Source organism: Balaenoptera musculus, chromosome 13, assembly GCF_009873245.2.
Source record: "Balaenoptera musculus isolate JJ_BM4_2016_0621 chromosome 13, mBalMus1.pri.v3, whole genome shotgun sequence".
Classification (NCBI taxonomy): domain Eukaryota; kingdom Metazoa; phylum Chordata; class Mammalia; order Artiodactyla; family Balaenopteridae; genus Balaenoptera; species Balaenoptera musculus.
Window position 1 is genome coordinate 30,808,776 of NC_045797.1, and position 22,264 is coordinate 30,831,039.

The window sequence follows — 22,264 nt, forward strand, 5'->3', positions numbered from 1 at the left end:
TCGGGGAACTAAGATTCCGCAAGCTGCGTGGTGCGACCAAAAATAAAAAATTCTGGATACAAGTTCTTTATCAGATACATATTTTGCCTGTGGAAATAACCCAAAATACAGACAAAGAGTCATTCATGCGGTTTTTCACATCAATGTTATTTACAACTGTGATGAAATTGGAAATAAGTTACAATCTAATAAAGGGAAACTGTTCACTTCTTTACGATTCAAAGGAATATTTTACAGCCATTTATTAATATTAAAAATGTAAAGACATAGAAACCTGCTTTTGATGTAATTTTAGGCAGAAAATAAAATTATGTATAATATCAGCTATGCATTAAGAAATCCTGGAAGTATATGCCAAAGTAATAAGGGTAATACTGTCTAACTGGTAAGACTATGGCTGGTGTTTAGATTCTCGATACTTTTCCATACTTTTCAAGATTGATACGGAAAGCCTTAGTTAAAAAAGAAAAAAATCTCATAAAGAGGTAAATGGTTAACACAGTGGTTGGTGCTTCCTTTACAAGCTCACCTAGACTGAGGCATGATTTGTGATACCATTAATAACCAGGTGGGTTAGTTAATAGCATAGTAGACCAGCCAAAAGCTTTGAACTGTAATTCCAGCTCTGCCCTTGAACTTCAGGCAGTTTTTCACTCTTGTTTAAAATGGGACTCAGAACTGTGAAGTACTTAGCAAGACTGCCCTGTAGCTTTCTGGGGAACTGCTTCCCAGGTATGTACTCTCAAATATGCAACAGCTCTTGAGATTTGTTCAGTGACTTGGGAAGATAATCTTGAGAAGTCAGGCATGCCTTTAATATTTAGAAGAGAGAGCCTCTGTGCTTCTGCCGATACACAGATACAAAGAGCTGGAGGGCAAGCAATAGGGGCAGTTAAGGAGAAAAGCCTTGGGTTGAAGAAAATATTGGAGGCAAGAAAAGAAAGACAGGGTGAAAAGAGGAAATGGACGAAAGAATTGAGAACCCAAGCAAATAAGTCTCTGGACTGAGAACTGTCATACTTTGAATAAGAATTTTGTAGCTACATTTTGCACCTGTAAAGTCTTATTCTGTAAATGATTTGTATCCTTTTACTCATTTTCCTTTCTAGTTCTACAGATATTTATGTTATCCTCTGGAGACTGGAAAGAGAGGACAATTACTCCTGGGTTTACTGAAAGGAAGGAATTTAAGGCGCTCCTATAGGAATGACTCTCATAAGAAGGCAGTATCCTAAGGCAACATATTTTGTGAAGATGAGTGATTCAGCTCATATCAGAGATATTTTTGAACCTGGTCAGTTACTTTACCTAAGGCAGGCACACTATATATGTTTACTGACGTGTAACTCATGAAACCAAGAAATAATATTCAAATGATTATTTAGAAGATCAAATAGAGGGTTTTTAAAAAGTTTGGTAGCCAACAAAATCTAGCCAAAATTCTTTTTTGAAACTTGATAATATGGAAATGCAAAGGGTCTTGAATAACCCACACAATCTTGAAGAAATACAAAGTGGGAGGGCTTACTCTACTGTACATTACATGTATTATAAATAATTGTGTCACAAGGATGGACATACCGACCAATGAAATAGAGTATAAATCCATAAGAAGATCCATGCATATGTGGATATTTTATTTATGACAAAAGAGACACTGCAAAGCATTAAAGAAAAGATAATCTTTTCAATAAATGGTGCTGGGAGAATTGAATAAATTATGTGGAGAAACTTGACACCTACCTCATACTATACATGAAAATTCATTCCATCCCCATGCACTTGGAGTCCATGAGCCAAAGGGATATGCAAAGATGCTTAAACATTTCAGGGCTGGTTTCTCTGTTCACATCCAATTCTGGTGCTTAGGAACAGGGACCCATGCTGATGCCCAAGGGCAAAAAGCCCCACTTCCTTTAAGGAAGGGGGCAAGCCTGACCCTGATGCCCAGTAAGGGGCAACCCTGGGCTTTTTGTTTTTCATGCTTTTCTTTTTGTTGGCCTTGTGCTGAGTTTGTTTACAAAAGATGTATTTTGTTTAACCAAATATTAAAAATGGAAAACTCCGTACATTAAAAAATTCATTCTAGGTGTATCATAGACTTAAATGTAAAAGGCTAAATAAAGCTTCTAAAGGAAAATGAGCTTCATGACTTCAAGATAAGAAAAGATTTTTAATAAGTACTAATCGTAAAGAAAAAGATCATTTGAGTACATTAAAATTTAAAACCTCATTAAAGGTAAGGAAAGACTTAAAATAGAAGACAAAAAGAACTGATCATAAAGAAAAAGACTGATAAATTTGAGATTAATTTAACATTGGTATTCATACTTTCCATTTATTAAAGGATACAGAATATGCAGAAAATATTTGCAACACCTATAACCTACAAAGAGCTCATGTATGAAATACATAAAGAAATCCTATAAACCAATAAGAAAATGACAGTCAACCCAGAAGAAAAATGGGCAAAAGATTTGAACAGATGCTTCTGGGGAAAAAAAAGGATATCCAATGGACAATAAACATATGAAAAGATACTTAACATCCCTAATAATTAGGGAAATGCAAATAAAAACTGTAACCAGACATCATTATATACCCACCAGAATGGCTAAAATTAAAAGACCAGCACTACCAGGTGTTGATGAGGATGTGGACAACAGATGCTCTTATATGGTGCTGGAAGAGTGCAGATTGGTACAACACTTTGGAAAAATTTTTATAGTATTTAATAAAGTTGAAGGTACATATAAATTTTTACCCAGCAATGCCATTTATAAGAATATACCCAATAAAAATATGTGCGCACGTTCTTTAAAAGACATATACAAGAACATGTCTTTTATGTTCATAGCAGCTCTATTTGTAATCATCTCCAACTGGGAACTCCCTCAAAGCCCATCGACAGAAAATGAATAAACAAATAGTGGTATATTCATACAATAAAATACTATTAAGCAGAGTAAAACAATAACAGTAGCTACACATAACAACCTGGGTGAATCTTAAAAACATATTGTTGAGTAGAAAAGGCCAGATCCATAAGAATATATATTAGCTTTTTTCCCAATGGGTTTGCTGCCAGGACACGGGTGTCATGAAAACCTAAGCAAAACCTGAGCAAAAATGGGAAAGGAGAAGACCCACATCAACATCGTTGTCATTGGACACGTAGATTCGGGGAAGTCTACCACTACTGGCCATCTGATCTACACATGTGGTGGGATAGACAAGAGAACCATTGAAAAGTTCGAGAAGGAGGCTGCCGAGATGGGAAAGGGCTCCTTCAAGTATGCCTGGGTCTTGGACAAACTGAAAGCTGAACGCGAGCGTGGTATCACCATTGATATCTCCCTATGGAAATTCGAGAACAGCAAGTACTATGTGACCATCATTGATGCCCCACGACACAGAGACTTCATCAAAAACATGATTACAGGCACATGCCAGGCTGACTGTGCTGTCCTGATTGTTGCTGCTGGTGTTGGTGAATTTGAAGCAGGTATTTCCAAGAATGGGCAGACCTGTGAGCATGCCCTTCTGGCCTACACTCTGGCCACACTCTGGGTGTGAAACAACTAGTTGTTGGAGTTAACAAAATGGATTCCACTGAGCCACCCTACAGCCAGAAGAGATAGGAGGAAATTGTTAAGGAAGTCAGCACCTACATTAAGAAAATTGGCTACAAACCCGACACAGTAGCATTTGTGCTAATTTCTGGCTGGAATGGTGTCAACATTCAACCATTCCAACATGCTGGAGCCAAGTGCTAACATGCCTTGGTTCAAGGGATGGAAAGTCACCCGTAAAGATGGCAATGCCAGTAGAACCACACCGCTTGAAGCTCTGGATTGCATCCTGCCACCAACTCACCCAACTGACAAGCCCTTGTGTTTGCCCCTCCAGGACGTCTACAAAATTGGTGGTATTGGCACTGTCTCTGTGGGTCAAGTGGAGACTGGTGTTCTCAAACATGGCATGGTGGTCACCTTTGCTCCAGTCAAAGTGACAACTGACGTGAAGTCTGTCGAAATGCACCATGAAGCTTTGAGTGGAGCCCTTCCTGGGGACAATGTGGGCTTCAATGTCAAGAATGTGTCTGTCAAAGATGTTCGTCATGACAATGTGGCTGGTGACAGCAAAAATGACCCACCAATGGAAGCAGCTGGCTTCACAGTTCAGGTGATTATCTTGAACCATCCAGGCCAAAGCAGTGCTGGATATGCACGTGTGCTGGATTGTCACACAGCTCACATTGCTTGCAAGTTCGCTGAGCTGAAGGAGAAGATTGATCGCCATTCTGGGAAAAAGCTGGAAGATGGCCCCAAATTCTTGAAATCTGGTGATGCTGCCATTATTGATATGGTTCCTGGCAAACCCATGTGTGTTGAGAGCTTCTCTGACTATCCTCCTCTGGGCCGTTGTGCTGTTCGTGACATGAGACAGACGGTTGCTGTGGGTGTCATCAAAGCAGTGGACAAGAAGGCAGCTGGAGCTGGCAAGGTCACCAAGTCTCCCCAGAAAGCTCAGAAGGCTAAATGAATATTATCCTCTATACGTGCCACCCCAGTCTTAATCAGTGGTGGAAGAACGGTCTCAGAACTGTTTGTCTCAATTGGCCATTTAAGTTAAATAGCAAAGACTGGTTAATGATAACAATGCATTGTAAAACCTTCAGAAGGAAAGGAGAATGTTTTGCAGACCATTTGTTTTGTTTGTGGCAGTTTTAAGTTATTAGCTCTTAAAATCAGTACTTTTTAATGGAAACAACTTGACCAAAAATCTGTCACAGAATTTGAGACCCATTAAAAAAGTTTAATGAGAAAAAAAAAGAATATATATTATATAATTCCATTTATATAAAGTTTAAATACAGGTCAAACCAAACTATACTGCTTAGGGTTCCATGCTTAGGAGAAAAACTACAATGAGAAACAAGGAAATAATTATCACAGAAGTTAAGGTAATAATTATCTTTCAAAAGAAAAGGAGTAGTGATTAGGGGGAATCACTTTTGGGATTTCTGGAATATTGGCAATTTTGTATTTCTTGACCTGAGTGTTGCTTTGTGAACTGTCATCAAGCTGTTTCATAAACTTCACTGTTTGTCTGTTAGACTGGCCCAAGAAGAAATAGAAAAATTGAATAAACCAATATCCATAGAAGAAACTGAAATGGTAGCCAAAGATCTACTTCCTAAAAGAAACCAGATCCTATAACGCTATGATTAGATTCTATGAAACTTTTAAGGAACAAATATTTCCTACCTTATCCAACTCTTCCTGTGCTAGCATAACCCTTATATCAGAACTAAATTTAAAAGCAGAAGAAATTTAAAATAATAAGCTCATTTATAAAAAGATACCAAGATTCTAAATAAAATACTAGTAAATTGAATCTTGCAATTCATTAAAAGAATAATTATCATGACCCAGGGTTGAAAGGATATTTCAACACCAGAATATCAAGAATTCTACTAACTAGAAGGATGATGTGGGCATGAACTTAGTAGATGTCACAAAATCATTTATGTGTGGTATAGCCATACAATGGGATATTATTCAGCCGTAAAAAAGGAATGATGTACTGATACATGGTACAACGTGGAGGAATCTTGAAAACATGCTTAGTGAAAGAAGCCATGCACAAAAGTCCACATACAGGCATACCCTGGAGATACTGCAGGTTCAGTTGCAGACTACCGCAATAAAGTGAGTCACAGGATTTTTTTGGTTTCCCAGTGCACATAAAAATTATGTTTACACAGTACTGTAGTCTAATAAGTGTGCAATAGCATTATGTCTAAACAAACAATTAAACATTGAAAAAACAGCCTTAATTAAGAAATACTGCTGTTGGAAAAATGGCATCAATAGACTTGCTCGATGCAGGGTTGGCAGAGACCTTCAATTTATAAAAAACACAGTATCTGTGAAGCACAATAAAGTGAAGCACAATAAAATGAGGTATGCCTGTATCGTACAATTCCATTTGTATGAAATGTCCAGATTAGGCAGATCCATAGAGACACAATTTTTCTACCAGCTGTAATAAAAAACACACCCTGGTCAAATCAGACTCATGCCAGAAATGCAAGTAGGTACTGGGCATATACCTTGAGAAAACCATAATTCAAAAAGATACATGTACCACAGTGTTCATTGCAGCACTGTTTACAATAGCCAGGACATGGAAGCAACCTAAATCAGCAAATGAATGGATAAAGAAGATGTGGCACATATATACAATGGAATATTACTTAGCCATAAAAAGGAACGAAATTGAGTTATTAGGAATGAGGTGGATGGACCGAGAGTCTGTCATACAGAGTGAAGTAAGTCGGAAAGAGAAAAACAAATACCATATGCTAACGCATATACATGGAATCTAAAAAAATGGAACTGATGAACCTAGTGGCAGGGCAGGAATAAAGACACAGAGGTAGACGGACTTGAGGACACGGTGGGGGAGGGGAAGCTGGGATGAAGTGAGAGAGTTGCACTGACATATATACACTACCAAATGTAAAATGGATGACTAGTGGGAAGCTGCTGCATAGCACAGGGAGATCAGCTTGATGCTTTGTGACGATCTAGAGGGGTGGGATAGGGAGGGTGGGAGGGAGGCTTAAGAGGGAGGGGATATGGGGATATATGTATACATATAGCTGATTCACTTTGTTATACAGCAGAAACTAACACAATATTGTAAAGCAATTATACTCCAATAAAGATATTTTAAAAAATGCAAGTATGGTTCATTATTTGGATTTGTATTAATATGCCACTATATTAATAAATCAAAGGAGAAAAACAATATAATCATCTCAGTAGATACTTAAATACCATTTAGCAAAATTGATTTCTGACTAAACAAAACAAAATCAAAACAAAAACCAGAAAGGCTTACTATCTCATGAATAGCTAGATTTTTTTTTTGCCATTATAAAGATCCAGTATCATACTTTAATTACCATTAAAGTAAGGAAGAAGATATTATACCTTAATAATGTTCTGGAAATCCTAACCAGTACAGTTAAATAAGAAAAGAATTTAAGAGGTATCTCTTAAGGTAAGAGATACCTTTCATACCTTAAGTAAGACCCTCTTAAGGTAAGAAAGGTTTATTATTTGTAATTGTATCAAAGGATAACCAGAAACCTGAAGAGTAAAAAGAACTGTTAGGAAGTTGTGGGAAATGCAAAAATGGCTACAAAATTTTGAAGCTCTTCTCAGGAGTGGAGTATATTTCTTCACACTTTGAATTTGAGTTGAACTATATGACTTTCTTTAGAACATTTGGAAATTAGCAAGTTTGAAAAGTGCTTGTGCATTGGAACTTGTCCTCTTTAACTTTTTAAGGAAATCTGAGACCACTACTCTGTAAATTAAGTCTAGGTTAGCTTGCTGGATGGTGAGACACATGTGTCAAGTCATTGACATTACCCAGACTGACACAGAACAAACTCCCAGACCCATGAGGCCATCCCAGACTACCTAGGCCAGTTGAGGTGCCAATTGACTGCAGAGATAAACTGAACTGGCTTAGACCAGAAGGACACCAGTTGATCTGCAGAGTCTTGAGGAATAACACATGCTTGTTGTTTTAAGCCACTATGTTTTGGGGTGTTTTATTATGCAGCAAAAGCTGACTGATACAGAAATTATAAGTGAATTTATTAAAGTGGTCAGGTACTTTTTTACAATTAATGTACAAAATTGACAAATGGTTAGAAAATATAATGGAGGAAAGATCCCATTTACAACAGCAACACTACCACCAATATACCTGAAAATAAACGTAACAAGAAATAGACAGGACCTATATAAAGAAAATGTAAAATCTCTATTAGGGAATATTAATTCTTGCTAAATTAATCTGTAAACTCAATGTGATCTCAATCAAAAGTCAAAAAAAATTTAAACATTAGAAAATGTTAATGGGTTCATTAGTAGAAATAAACACGAAAACTATCTGAATGGAAAGATATTTGGGGGGGCAGTCAGATTAGATATTTTATTGCATTTTGAAGTTACAAGACTTAAAAACAGTTTGGTTCCAGAAAAAATGTAGAGAGACCAATAGAATAAAATAGAGAATCCAGAACAGACTAAAATACACATGATTTTAGTAAATGGTAATGGTGACATTTCCAATTCATGAGAGGAAAGACAGATTATTTTTAAAAGTGTTGGGACTAGTTGGGGGAATAAATTCAAGCTGTATAACACCACTTCTTTTATCAAAGTAAATTCCAGAAGGAATGTAATGTAAAATGTTAAAATGAAACTATAAAGTTACTAGTAGTAAAGAAGCCAGATACAAAAGGTCACATTTTGTATGGTTACATTTATGTGAAATGTCCTGGGAATCCACAGAGAAAGAAAGTAGATTAGTTGTTGCCGGGGGCGGGGGGTGGACAGGGAAATGGGGAGTGACTGCTTAATGGATATGAGGTTTCTTTCGGGGTGATGAAAAATTTGTAAAATTAAATAGTGGCAATGGTTGCACAACTGTAAAAATACTAAAAATCACCGAATTGTATACTTTAAAAGGGTCAATTTTATGGTATATGAATTATATTTCAGTAAAACTTTTCCTTAAGAAAAAAAGAGGAAGAAGAAAATGAAAAAGCCCAGAGACTGGAGAGTCCAGGGGAGGCTCTGACCCAAGTAATGAGGTCAGGTACAGTGGAGCTGGGTCTGGAAGGGTATTTTTCGGAAGTAGATGTTTTATACCAAGAAAGGGAGCAAAAGAAATTACCTCTCTTGGCTCTGATTACTCCATCACTCAGCCTCTTCCCAGGACTTATGGATTCTGCATGCCCTGGACAATTATTTTAAACTTAATAAATGGTTTTCAGTAAAAAAAAAAAAATTACTAGAAGAAAACATGAGTGAATTCATTTATAATCTTGTAATGAATACATTTCTAAGCATGACACCAAACCCAGAAGTCAAATGGAAAATGATTGATCCATTTGCATAGAAATCAGCAGTTTTTATATTAAAATACCACATACAGGTAATAACAGTATTATAGTTATGTTTTTAAAAGATTTTTTTGTCTTTAGAAACATGTACTGAAACACGTGTGGATGAAATGATATGATGTCTGGGATTTGCTTCAAAATAACTTGGGATGGGAGTGAAATTTGGTAATGAGTCCATGGGATACTCTTCTCTCTAATTTTTTTAAGTTTGATTTTTCCATGACAAAAAATTAAACAATAAATAGCAAGAAAAATGTATGTACAACGTAAAAAGATAAACTGGGAACAAATATTTGCAGCATAAAACATTAAAAGGGCTTGGGACTTCCCTGGCAGTGCAGTGGTTAAGACTCCATGATCCCAATGCAGGGGACATGGGTTCGAGCCCTGGTCCGAGAAGATCCCACATGCCGCTGAGCAGCTAAGCCCGTGCACCACAACTACTGAGCTTACGCCCTAGAGCCCGTGCTCCACAACGAGAGAAGCCACCCCAATGAGAAGCCCGTGCACCGCAAAGAAGAGTAGCCCCTACTTGCCACAACTAGAGAAAGCCTGCGTGCAGCAGCACAGACCCAACGCGCCCAAAAATAAAATATAAATAAATTAAAAAAAAAAAAGTATGGCATTTATTCCCAAGCAAGAAGAACAGGTAGCTTGTGCTCAAAAGACCCAAACTCCCACGTGGCTTTCGGGGAAGGGTTTTTAAAGACAGTGTGAGGGAGAGGGTCACAGGTTTGCATGATAAGCCCATGCATATTTCTCTGATTTGTTGACAGTGAGATAACAGGGTGCTGTTTCGGGAATCTCAATTATCAACCTTCTGTGTCCAACTGGTCTGGGGTCTACGTGCTAATGGTCAGCATGCAGTTAACTTCCTCCACCTGGTGGGGGTTTTAGTATCTGCAAAACAACTCAAGGATATGGCTCAGGATATTATCTATAGCCCTTGAGGAAGAACTAAAGGTTCTTGACTTTGTTTTATGGCTAAACTATTATTATTTTGTCTTGCTTGACTACTTTCCTTTGTTTCTGCATTTTCTCACTTCTCTGATTAAATTTGTTCTTTGGAATGAGGGGAAGGCCTAGGAGGTTAAAACTTTTCTACAAATAAGAGGCAGGGGACACAGGGGTCTGTCCCCGAGAAAGCCTTGCATGATCCTGCTCATTTTCAGGTTGATCTCTAAGATACATTATTACGAAATCAAGGCAGTAGAGTTTCACAGAGTGTGTATTGTATGCCCCATATGTATACATTTTAAGAAATGTGTGTGTTGCATGCATGTGTGATATGTTTATTATAATTTTTATATAACCATAACACATTTTTCTAGAGTTATAAATAAATTGTTAATAGTGGGGAAAGGAGTAGTGATGGTGGTGGTGAAAGTAAGATTTAATTTTAAACCTTTTTGTAGTGCTTGGATTCCCCTCCCCCCACTTGCATCTATTCATTTTAATTTTTTCTAAGTTTAAAGGAAATGGAAGCTTTTGCACTCAAAGGCTGTGAACCTTGCCATATGTTTTACAAGATATAGTTGCATTTGTATGTAGGAGCTAACCATCCTTTTTTTGTCATTTTTCCCTTGCTGCTTTCAATAATTTTTCTTTGTCTTTAATTTTTACCAGTTTGATCACTATGTGTCTTGGGGTGTTTCTCCTTGGGTTTATCCTGTATGGGACTCTCTGCGCTTCCTGGACTTGGGTGGCTATTTCCTTTCCCATGTTAGGGAAGTTTTCGACTATAATCTCTTCAAATATTTTCTTGGGTCCTTTCTTTCTCTCTTCTCCTTCTGGGACCCCTATAATGCAAATGTTATTGCGTTTAATGTTGTCCCAGAGGTCTCTTAGGCTGTCTTCATTTCTTTTCATTCTTTTTTCTTTATTCTGTTCTGCAGCAGTGAATTCCACCATTCTGTCTTCCAGGTCACTTATCCATTCTTCTGCCTCAGTTATTCTGCTATTGATTCCTTCTAGTGTAGAAGAAATCATTTCATTTCATTTCAGTTATTTTATTGTTCATCTCTGTTTGTTTGTTCTTTAATTCTTCTAGGTCTTTGTTAGACATTTCTTGCATCTTCTCGATCTTTGCCTCCATCCTTTTTCCAAGGTCCTGGATCATCTTCACTATCATTATTCTGAATTCTTTTTCTGGAAGGTTGCCTATCTCCACTTCATTTAGTTGTTTTTCTGGGGTTTTATCTTGTTCCTTCATCTGGTACATAGCCCTCTGCCTTTTCATCTTGTCTATCTTTCTGTGAACATGGTTTTTGTTCCACAGGTTGCAGGATTGTAGTTCTCCTTGCTTCTGCTGTCTGCCCTCTGGTGGATGAGGCTATCTAAGAGGCTTGTGTAAGTTTCCTGATGGGAGGGACTGGTGGTGGGTAGAGCTGGATGTTGCTCTGGTGGGCAGAGCTCAGTAAAACTTTAATCCACTTGACTGCTGATGGGTGGGGCTGGGTTCCTTCCCTGTTGGTTGTTTGGCCTGAGGCAACCCAACACTGGAGCCTACCTGGGCTCTTTGGTGGGGCTAATGGAGGACTCTGGGAGGGCTCACGCCAAGGAGTACTTCCCAGAACTTCTGCTGCCAGTGTCCTTGTCCTCACAGTGAGACAGAACCACCCCCCGCCTCTGCAGGAGACCCTCCAACACTAGCAATTAGGTCTGGTGCATTCTCCTGTGGGGTCATTGCTCCTTCCCCTGAGTCCCAATGTGCACACTACTTTGTGTGTGCCCTCCAAGAGTGGAGTCTCTGTTTCCCCCAGTCCTGTTGAAGTCCTGCAATCAAATCCCACTAGACTTCAAAGTCTGATTCTCTAGGAATTCCTCCTCCCGTTGCCAGACCCCCCAGGTTGGGAACCTGACGTGGGGCTCAGAACCTTCACTCCAGTGGGTGGACTTCTGTGGTATAAGTGTTCTCCAGTCTGTGAGTCACCCATCCAGCAGTTATGGGATTTGATCTTATTGTGATTGTGCCCCTCCTAGCGTCTCATTGTGGCTTCTCCATTGTCTTTGGATGTGGGGTATCTTTTTTGGTGAGTTCCAGTGTCTTCCTGTTGGTGATTGTCCAGCAGCTAATTGTGATTCTGGTGTTCTAGCAAGAGGGAGTGAGAGCATGTCCTTCTACTCTGCCATCTTGGTTCCTAATCTGCTAACCATCCTTTTTAACAGGTAAAATTTCAAAATCATAACATTAAATCTTCTTTTTGCCTTTCTACACTTTCCATTCCTCCTTCTCTCCTTCCATTCCCCCTAGGTGTTCCCTTCCCTGTCTAAGCCCAAAACCACTGAGCATGTGGCTGTTACACAGGCGTTGGGATGTCTTTGGAAGTGCTGCCTCATACTTTTTCACAGCTCTCCTTGCACCTGGTACACTCACAGCACGAACTGAAAACTCAATACCTATTTGAAAACAAAAATTTTCTTGGGCACGATTGATACTCTTGCTTTAAAAGTCGCAAAGCTGTAGTGCTGAATCCTTCATTTCCAGCACGTCAATCATGCACTTCTTTTCACTCAGGACCCCTCACTTTTTAGGGATATCACATCCACTGCAAGTGCCAAGCCCAAACCTCTCACTATGTGGGCATCCTCTAATTTTTCACAGGTGGTTTTCCATGTCTTTATAAAGGATCCTTTCGCTTCCTTCTCAGGGTGGGCCAAGTAGAGAGAAGAGCCCTGGACCCTTGAGCCAATAGAATAAAGTTTAGCCCCAGCTTGGCCACCAACTCTAGACCCAATGTCCTCGTCTACAAAATGCAGATGAACTCTAGAAACCCTCCCATCCCCGATCCCCGCGTTCTCACTTCTGGTGCTAGTGCTCTGCAAAGAGCATCACGCCCTCCTCTTCCCTCATCATGTATATCTTAGTTATCCCCTGCCCAGAATCTTTCCTTAAATTTACTAGCTCTTTAAGGTATTAGCGTAGGGCTTCCCTGGTGGCGCAGTGGTTGAGAATCTGCCTGCCAATGCAGGGGACACGGGTTCGAGCCCTGGTCTGGGAAGATCCCACATGCCGCAGAGCAACTAGGCCCGTGAGCCACAACTACTGAGCCTGCACATCTGGAGCTTGTGCTCCGCAACAAGAGAGGCCCTGATAGTGAGAGGCCCGCACACCGCGATGAAGAGTGGCCCCTGCTCACCACAACTAGAGAAAGCCCTCGCACAGAAACGAAGACCCAACACAGCCAAAATAAATGAATGAATGAATGAATGAATAAATTAAAAAAGAAAAAAAAGATATTAGCGTAGTATATTTTCCAGGCTTTGTTTAGCTTTTTCCTGTTTTCTCTCCTTATCCTCTTATTTTCTTCTGAAGGATAATGACTCCTTCACTCAATAATTCAAATCATAAATATCAATCTAGTTTGATTGCGTCTAGGTAGACACCTCTTCTTCTCCCTCTTAAATGAAATCACAACTCAAAACCACCCCCTTGTAGAGCATTTGTAGTTTATATCACAGCCTTGAGAAGCAAGGGATAAAGCTTGATAGGGCAGAAAGCATGTGAGTCTTAGAGGAACAAGGACCAGAATCAACTCCTAGCACCACTACTTCTTCTCTTAACCTGCCTGACCCTCAGTTTCTTCATCTGTATTACAGAGGCAATCATAGTTCACTCTTGCCCACCTCCCAGTCCCCCTGCCCCACCTGGTCAGAGCTGCCAACTCAGTCTGTCCTCAGGATCCGTCATCTCTATAGGTGACACCCCCGGTGCCCAGGCCTTCCAGGAGTCCTTCTCTGCTGCCGTCGTTCCCCACTCACTGCCCTCATGGCTTGCCTCACTCAGCCCATCCTCCTCAGGGAACTGGAGCCCCCTGTGTAGAAACAGTGGGGAGAGGCAGGTGGAAGGAGGCCACAGAGGAGACAGGTGGGTGGAGAGGGCTGAAGGGCAGTTCTCCAGCTCCAAAAAAATTCAGTGTGAACAGACTCCTTATGTAGTCACTGTTCCCCCAAATGGACATTTAGAATTCTCTCAGAGGTAGGACTGCTTTTTGTTTGGAGATGAATCTTAACAGGGTGAGATGACTCATGCTTTCATTCCATTGTTTGGGAGGCCAACAGCTTCCTGAAAGCAGATACCAGCTCTCCCTGCAATGGTTTCTCCTTCACTCGGTTGCTTCCATCTAATCACCGAGACCTTGCAGGTGTTGTTTTATTTCACACTCATGGTGCGCTGTTCTGTGTTGTTTGCTACAACACTTCCCACAACTTTCTTTTTCTCCCCCATCTCCAAAAATAGCAAATGACATTGCTGACCCGGATTTTCCACCTGAGTCTGTTTTTCATTTTGAGAGAGCTCAGCATGGGTGCTGAGTGTTGCCTCAGCACCAACTAAATACTGGTATTTAACTCTAGGGCAGAGTCAGAGGTTATCCACTTCTGCTCTGCAGCTGCAAATCTGTCTTTATTCTTGGCATGAGAAGAAAGGATGTTGTTGGTGATGGAAGAACTACATATGGGAATAGCTTGGACGTGCCTGGATTTCTGCACAAAATATGTTCCTGAAACTTAATGTGTATGTAGATTTATCTTAGAGCAAAGTCAAGCTTACCCAAAATGACTGGTAAACACGGTTTCCATGATAACAAGTATCTTGAGAGAAGACCTACCTTTTATATGACACATGTGTAACTTGGTTTCTGCAGGCCACACCACCCAGGGCATTCAAATGGGGCCATAGGACCAGTGATAACTCTCTGGCAGGACCAGCTTCACGGGTGGGCATCCTATGTAGCTGCCCAGGCTCCACCCTCCGGAAGGTCCTGTGCTTGAGACGTGTTGCTGTCGCCATCATGAAATCCTGAAATTTTAAAACAAAGGGTCTACATTTTAATTTTGCCCTGGGCCCTGCAAACTATGTAGCCAACCTTGTTCCCTGACTCTTGGTCCATCTACTTTTGTTCTCCATTGCTACAGCCTCTGGTTAAATCCAACCCCAGTGATGTCCAGGAGCCCCCTGGGGGTGGGTTTCACAGAGGCTGATGAGGCCATCTGGTCACCTACTTTGTGCCCACTTCATTTCCTTCCTCTCCTGCGCTCACAGGCACTGTGGCCAGGATTTGTGGCAGCCCTCGGGGAGCTACAGGCAGGGTGCCGTGTCCTCTGGACTCCCTAGAGGGCTGCGTGTTCCGGCAGAAGTGTTCTCCACTCTCTTGGTAAATACATTTTACCTCTCGCCCCAAAGCCGATCTGCTTGCACCCCAAATGCCTCACACAGCTTAATGAGAAAATGCCCCTCCAAGGTCTGCTTGCGGCCCCCTCCCTTGTCTCAGCCCCTAGACAGCAACCTGCTACCTTCCCAGTCTCCCGGTCAATGCCTCTCCTCCAAACCTTCCCTTTTCCCCTTCCAGCCACCTTCCTCCCCCCTAGAGCTTCCCCATCCACCCTTTGGTTCCTGTTTTCCTTGGAAGCCATCACTAAACATGGATGAGCACTTTTCAAAGAACCACTGCATTTACCAACTCTCTGTGTGTTTTTCAGAACACCTTTTCTGGCATATGTTAATAAATGCAACAAAACAGAGGGAGGTTCACTTATTATATGAATTGGGAAACACTGCATATTAGATGCTTTTCTCAGACATTTAACTAATCACTGTTAAGTAAGTTGAAAGTTCAGGGAAGAAACTATTTAACTTAACACAGTGTTTACCAAATTGAATTGGGCATTCAACGCTTACTGCAAACACACACACACAAACAATTAAGTTAGCATTCTGCAGACAGTATACTTGGGGGATGCTCACTAAGAGTATAATAAAATTAATTTATGTAAATTCATTCTTAGCATAATTTAATCTTTCTTTGAGGACTCATAAGGTACTGGTATTTATCATTTGATCTCTGGACAAATGGAAATTAAAGACACTCTGAATCACACTTAAAACACACTAAGGACATTTAGCCTTATATGGAGCTAGGTACATAGATAGCACAGACTTGCTGCATTACTGAATTTAAAGAAACTCTTTGGGCCTCAGTTTCTTATAGGGATTGGGTAGTTGGTCTCTAAAATCACTTAATAAATGTTGAGTCTTGTATGCCAGGCACTGAGATGTGCAGAAAAGGCTCCTCCTCCAAGAGAACTCACAGTTCAGTAGAAAACAAGCAAGAAACAAATAACGATACTACAACATGATATTGTTACAAGAGATATATACTTAGTGCTATGGGACACTGAGTTGGGTCTTAAAGTGTGAGCGGGGGTTTGTTTGGATGAGAACATACAGGGAAAGGGACTTCCAAGCTAAGTGTACAGCACATGTAAATGCATGGAGGCCTAAAGCACTAAAACTTTTAGAGACACTCTAGGTCTAAACTCCTTGACTTTAGAAAGTTTTAATAAATTTTCATAAATTCCATAATGCAAATCATCATGCCCAAAATCAGAATTTGATATGTTAAGTCTCCTTACAGTGGAATATTCTGAGCTTTCCAGAATTCAGGTAATATTCTGAGGTTTTCTTAAGAAAGATAAATTACTGGATAGTAACTAATCCCACACCCCTTCAAAGTCTGCATATGCCAGGAAGCCCAGCAACAGTGGCCAAATAGCTCTGGTCCTGCTAGCGGTTCCCATTCTGCAGACTTTTGTCCTTCCCGAGTGACATCTGGACGGCTCACGAGGGTCAGTCCAGAGCCTCATGTCCCAGGCTTTTTCCACTTGTGCTCCACAGCTCTCTGGGTTTCAACGGCAGCTTCTAGGGTTCTGTGGCTCGTTCCAACGAAATAGTGTGTGTGTGTGCGTGCCCGTGCACGTGTGTGTGTAAAATTACTGAGGCCTCTCATATTTGACCTTTGAGCCTATAATCTTGAATATGGTTCCTTTTTCTCTTCTGTCTCCAGAGGAAACTCCCACCTTCATCCTGTAGTGGGGCATCTGTTTTTCAGTGCAAAGACCGTACCAGGAAGATGATGGTGCAGATCGTGGTTCTCCTGGGTAGAGTATTTGTAAAATTCGTATTTCTGTTAACTGCATAAGAAATATTAAAAGGGGGCTTCCCTGGTGGCACAGTGGTTAAGAATCCGCCTGCCAATGCAGGGGACACGGGTTCGAGCCTGGTCTGGGAAGATCCCACATGCCGCAGAGCAACTAAGCCCGTGTGCCACAACTACTGAGCCTGCGCTCCAGAGCCCGCAAGCCACAACTACTGAGCCCACGTGCCACAACTACTGAAGCCCGCGCGCTTAGAGCCCGTGCTCCGCAACAAGAGAAGCCACCGCAATGAGAAGCCTGCACACCGCAACGAAGAGTAGCCCCCGCTCGCCGCAACTAGAGAAAGCCCACGCTCAGCAACGAAGACCCAATGCAGCCAAATATAAATAAAATAAACTTAAAAAAATATTAAAAGGAAGATTAAAATATAAAGCACATCATGATAATGCTGTCAGAAAAATCTATTAGAAAAACTGCTGCCACAGCCTCCGTTCCTAGCATTCATGTGTACCTATGACTTATCATTATTCTTATTTATCGGTTATTTCAGGGTGTTTCTTCCCAGCAAGGTCCCAGGATACATTTTGATTATGTTTCTTTGTTTGCTTTATAAACAATACTAAACCACTATCAACTAAAATATGGTGCTTAATAAAGCAACCAGTGATGCCCTGATATACGTGCATTTGAAGTCAAGGCCTCATGTTACTTAGGAGAGGTGACTCATTAGGTGGGTTTTTGCAGGAGTTATTTATTTATTTATTTATTTATAAATTTATTTATTTATTTATTTATGGCTGTGTTGGGTCTTCGTTTCTGTGCGAGGGCTTTCTCTAGTTGTGGCAAGCGGGGGCCACTCTTCATCGCGGTGCGCGGGCCTCTCACTATCACGGCCTCTCCTGTTGCGGAGCACAGGCTCCAGACACGCAGGCTCAGCAATCGTGGCTCACGGGCCCAGCCGCTCCGCGGCATGTGGGATCCCCCCAGACCAGGGCTCGAACCCGTGTCCCCTGCATTGGCAGGCAGACTCTCAACCGCTGCGCCACCAGGGAAGCCCGCAGCAGGAGTTATTTTTAAATGAACTCCTCAGCATGCATTGTCACCTAAAAAAAAAGAAGGGTTTTTAGAGGATGGACAAAAAAAGGGGCTAATTTAGATGCCTGAGAAAATAGCTTGAAAAATATAGGCCATTTGCTCAGACTAGAGAGGGCGCCCCAGGGGTAAGGATATAGGAACTGGACAAACAGAGCAGAGCCACTAAATAGGAGGGAGAGACGAATTGAGGGAAAATTTTGAGAGGTGCCTAAATTTTATCTTGGTTGACCATGCTAAATGTTATAATGTTTTAAATTTTTATTTTGATTAGATGTGTCTAACATCCAAGTAACAGTATGTTCAATCCACACAACAGAGTACTACACAGCTGTAAAAACCAATGAGTACTATATGGAACAATCCTGCAAATATAGGGTTAGAGAAAACAAAGCAAGGTAGGAAAAGTGTCTATGCAATACTACTGTTTTATCTAAGAAGGGAGATTAAATACACAAAAATATTTGCTTTTCTTTTTTAAATGGAAGAATAAACCATAAAACTTTGTTTTTTAAAAAAGATTATCTCGGGGCTTCCCTGGTGGTCCAGTGGTTAAGAATCCGCCTTCCAATGCAGGGGACACGGGTTCGATCCTTGGTCGGGGAACTAGGATCCCACATGCTGCGGGGCAACTAAGCCTGTGCACTGCAACTACTGAGCCCGTGAGCCACAACTAGAGAGACTGTGTGCCACAATTAAGACCTGATGCAGCCAAAAAAAAAAAAAGATTATCTCTCTTGCGGGGGAGGGGTCAGGTGGAGGGGACTGGAGAAGAAGCCACCATCATATGAATATGTCTGGTTTGAGGACTTGACTTCAGAAGCTGATAAACATTTTACATAATTTCATTTAAAAATATTTTTCATAAATTTTTTTAAAACTAAAATAAAAAAATCAAAATGAAACAAATGAACTAAAATGTACTTGGAGAAGTAGCAACACAGAAAGGAACTATTTCAAGTGACTAATTTGATTTTCATTGTTATTATATACCTTAAAAATAACTACACAGCAATCTTAAATGGATTTCAGTAATCATATTGTGGGTGGAAGTGTTAGAACAGTTTTTCTAAGACAGCTGCACGTTTATTGTAAAATAAAACAAATAAATAATTGTGTTGATGTCTTTGAGGATTGGGATTTTTGAAAAGAGAGAGAGAAAATACAAACGTAACATTGGTGAAGTTAGGAAACATCCTGGGACTTCCCTGGTGGTCTAGTGGTTAAGACTCCGTCTTGTTTGAAAATGTCATATAAACTCATGACAGATCTTCTCTTAAAGAAGAGTATTTCCTAACTTTCTACTGAAATGGCCCAGAAACCATGATCAACCCTGTAGCCTGACAACCCTAGAGCCCAGAGTATTGTCTCTAAATCTCATTGCCCATTAAAAGGAATCAGGGCCATTGGAGTAATGGCTGATTCCAGATCTGAGGCCAAAAATTCACGAGCTGAGACCGGATGATTCCAGATCTGAGGCCAAAAATTCATGAGCTGAGACCGGAATATAATGAATCCTGTTATACTAGAAATCAAGAAAATTACTAGGATCATGTTTAAAAGACTCAGAAGCCAACCTGAATAAACTCCCACTGGCCAAATATGGCACAAATGAATATTAATAATAATAATAACGGCAATGGATTGAAATACATAAAAAACCATGAGTTCATAATGATACTTAAAACAAAACAGAATGAAACACTCACTGGCCAGCTTTGGCAGATGCTAGGGAACCAATTCATTATTTTGAAAATTCGTGAATAGTCAGGCATTTACCTTACATTTCCTGTATAATCTGTACTTCAGGGTACAAATAATTGATGAGGGGTACTTCTTTAGAGAAGTATTCCAGCTAATAAATGAGGAAAGAATGATAGTATATCACCATTTGCAACTTCTAATTAATTAACGGACCTAGACACTTATCAGTGGCTGCTGACACAGCAAAAAGAGAGCCAGACATTCTTTGCTTCCTAATGAGAAATATACAATACCACCCATGAAGTATTCTGCCCCCCAAAATCAAACATAGATCTGATCACAGGAAATATAGGGGACAGAGGAACATGTTAAAAACATCCTAATAATATAGTCGGAAAAATCCAGTCTGAGAAATTCTACAAGACAGATGACTCAGCACCTTCAGCAAATAAATTGCCAGGGAGAAAAAACAATGAAAAGGTAAACCTATAGATTAAAAGAATCTTAAGAAACACATCAACCAATTGCAATGGGTGGACCTTAGATTGATCCTGATTTGAGCAAATTCAAATTAAAAAATGTATGAGACAAATGGGAAAGTTTAAACATTGACTGGATATTAGATGATATTAGGGAATCAATATTAATTTCTTAAGTGTGATGAAAGTATTGTGGGTATATTTTCAAAGAATACTTGTATTTTAGAGATACATGCGGAAGCCTTTATAGATGCAGTGATATGAAGTCATGAATTTGTTTCACAGTGATCTAGGGTAGGGGTATAGATGATACAAGATTAGATACAAATTGATAATTATAGAAACTTGATGATGTATTCATTGTATTATTCTTTCTACTTTTTAATTTTGAAAATTTTCCCTAATAAAAAAAGTTTTTTCACGTGCACTGTACTACCCTTCTAATTAATAAGAGCCAAACAAAGCCAGGAGTAGGGGATGCCTCCTGGCATGTACCTAGAAAGAGCAGTGCATCAAAATTCAGGAACTCATAGACTTGAAGGAGATCCTATTCCCTCCTCTGTGGCTTGAACCACCTCTACATTGTTCCTAAATGTTGTTGCCCATGTTCTGCAGGACCTTCATCCTGTTCCACTTGTGACAGCTTTGAAAGTTCTTCCTCATCCTGAGCAGAAATCAGTCTCCCTGGATCTTTCTGCCACCCATAGATTATAGGCCTAGCCCTTCCTCACACAATAGTCCCTCAAATATTTGAAAACCAGCATTCACCTGTCCCTCTCACCCTAACTGCACATGCAGGTCTTTTGAGCTTCAGCCCTAATTCTGTCCCCACAGGCCCAATACTTTGGTCTCCTGCCATCCTGGCTGCTCTGCTCTGATCTCAGAACAGTTTGACTTGTAAGTCATGTGCTCTGGAATGAAGTGATCTGGGTGTAGCCTGACAGAGAACAACAGGGCTATCGCCTCCCTTGTTCCAGTTACCACATTTTTTGTTGTTGTTGTTACCTTGGGCTGGAGCCTGGATGCACAAATTTCCAAGAGCTGGGTGTTAAATTTTCAAGAATTCTGTAGGCCAATTGTTAAAGGCAGTCATGATTAAAATTTAAATTACATAAACTTACAATTACGTGTTATATTAAAAGGTAAAAAATACTTAAAATGTATCACTTCCTTATTAGTTTACTACATATTACTATTATCTCTTCCCTTGAGGTTGTTTACTTTGACTGCATTTGTGTAGTGGAAATACTGTAATGTATTGGTATGCTACTGCAAATCTCTTCCAAATTGGGTTCAGTGACATCATGTTGGTAACTTGAAACTGGCCATGGTGGGAGTATTTACACTACAGAAATTGGCAGGTGCCATGAATCAAGGTGTTTTCTTCCTGCAGAGAGCTAGTTGTTAAACATTTTACCACCACACCCCTAGACACAGCCTGAAGTCTTAGTTTTTTTTTTTGGCAACCACTGACTCAAATTAGGCTAAGGCTCTTGGCTTCTGCTAAAGCAAGTATAACCCATTCTTACTGATACAAATTAGTTTGTCAGACCTCATATTAATAATTTTCAAATTGCTTCCTTTTAGATTCAACTCACTAATTCTGATTTTGTCATCCAAGTATTCATTATACCTCCAACTTCAGGTTACCAATAAATTTAATGAGCACACCTTCTGTATATTTATTCTGAAAGCATTCACGAGGGGAAGGGGGACACAGCCCTTGGACTCATCATTATATATTGTACTTTCTTACAGTTTGATATCAATTTGTTAGTCGGCACCTTGTGCATATAATCAGCTGGCTACTAATTCATCAAGAATGCCAGAGTCCAGTTCGTTATTTCCCCATCTGGTCCAAAAGAAAATCATGAAAAACCTCATTAAATGTCCAACCAATGATGAACTACTCTCTCTATAAGGGCTTTCCCAGAGCTGCTGGGCAGGTAACTTGTCAAAGAGGGAAGGAGATAATCAGCCTTGGCTGATTCTGAGTGAGCTCATTCTGAGTCAACCATTACTTCACCTAGAACCTGAAACTGTTCGTCTAGTAACACAT

The 22,264-nt window shown here is 40.2% G+C and overlaps 1 pseudogene; it reads left to right on the forward strand.

Annotated features, from left to right (window-relative positions):
- The first annotated feature begins 3,091 nt into the window (after positions 1-3,091).
- LOC118906288 lies at positions 3,092-19,528 on the forward strand (annotated as a pseudogene).
- Positions 19,529-22,264: the final 2,736 nt, after the last annotated feature.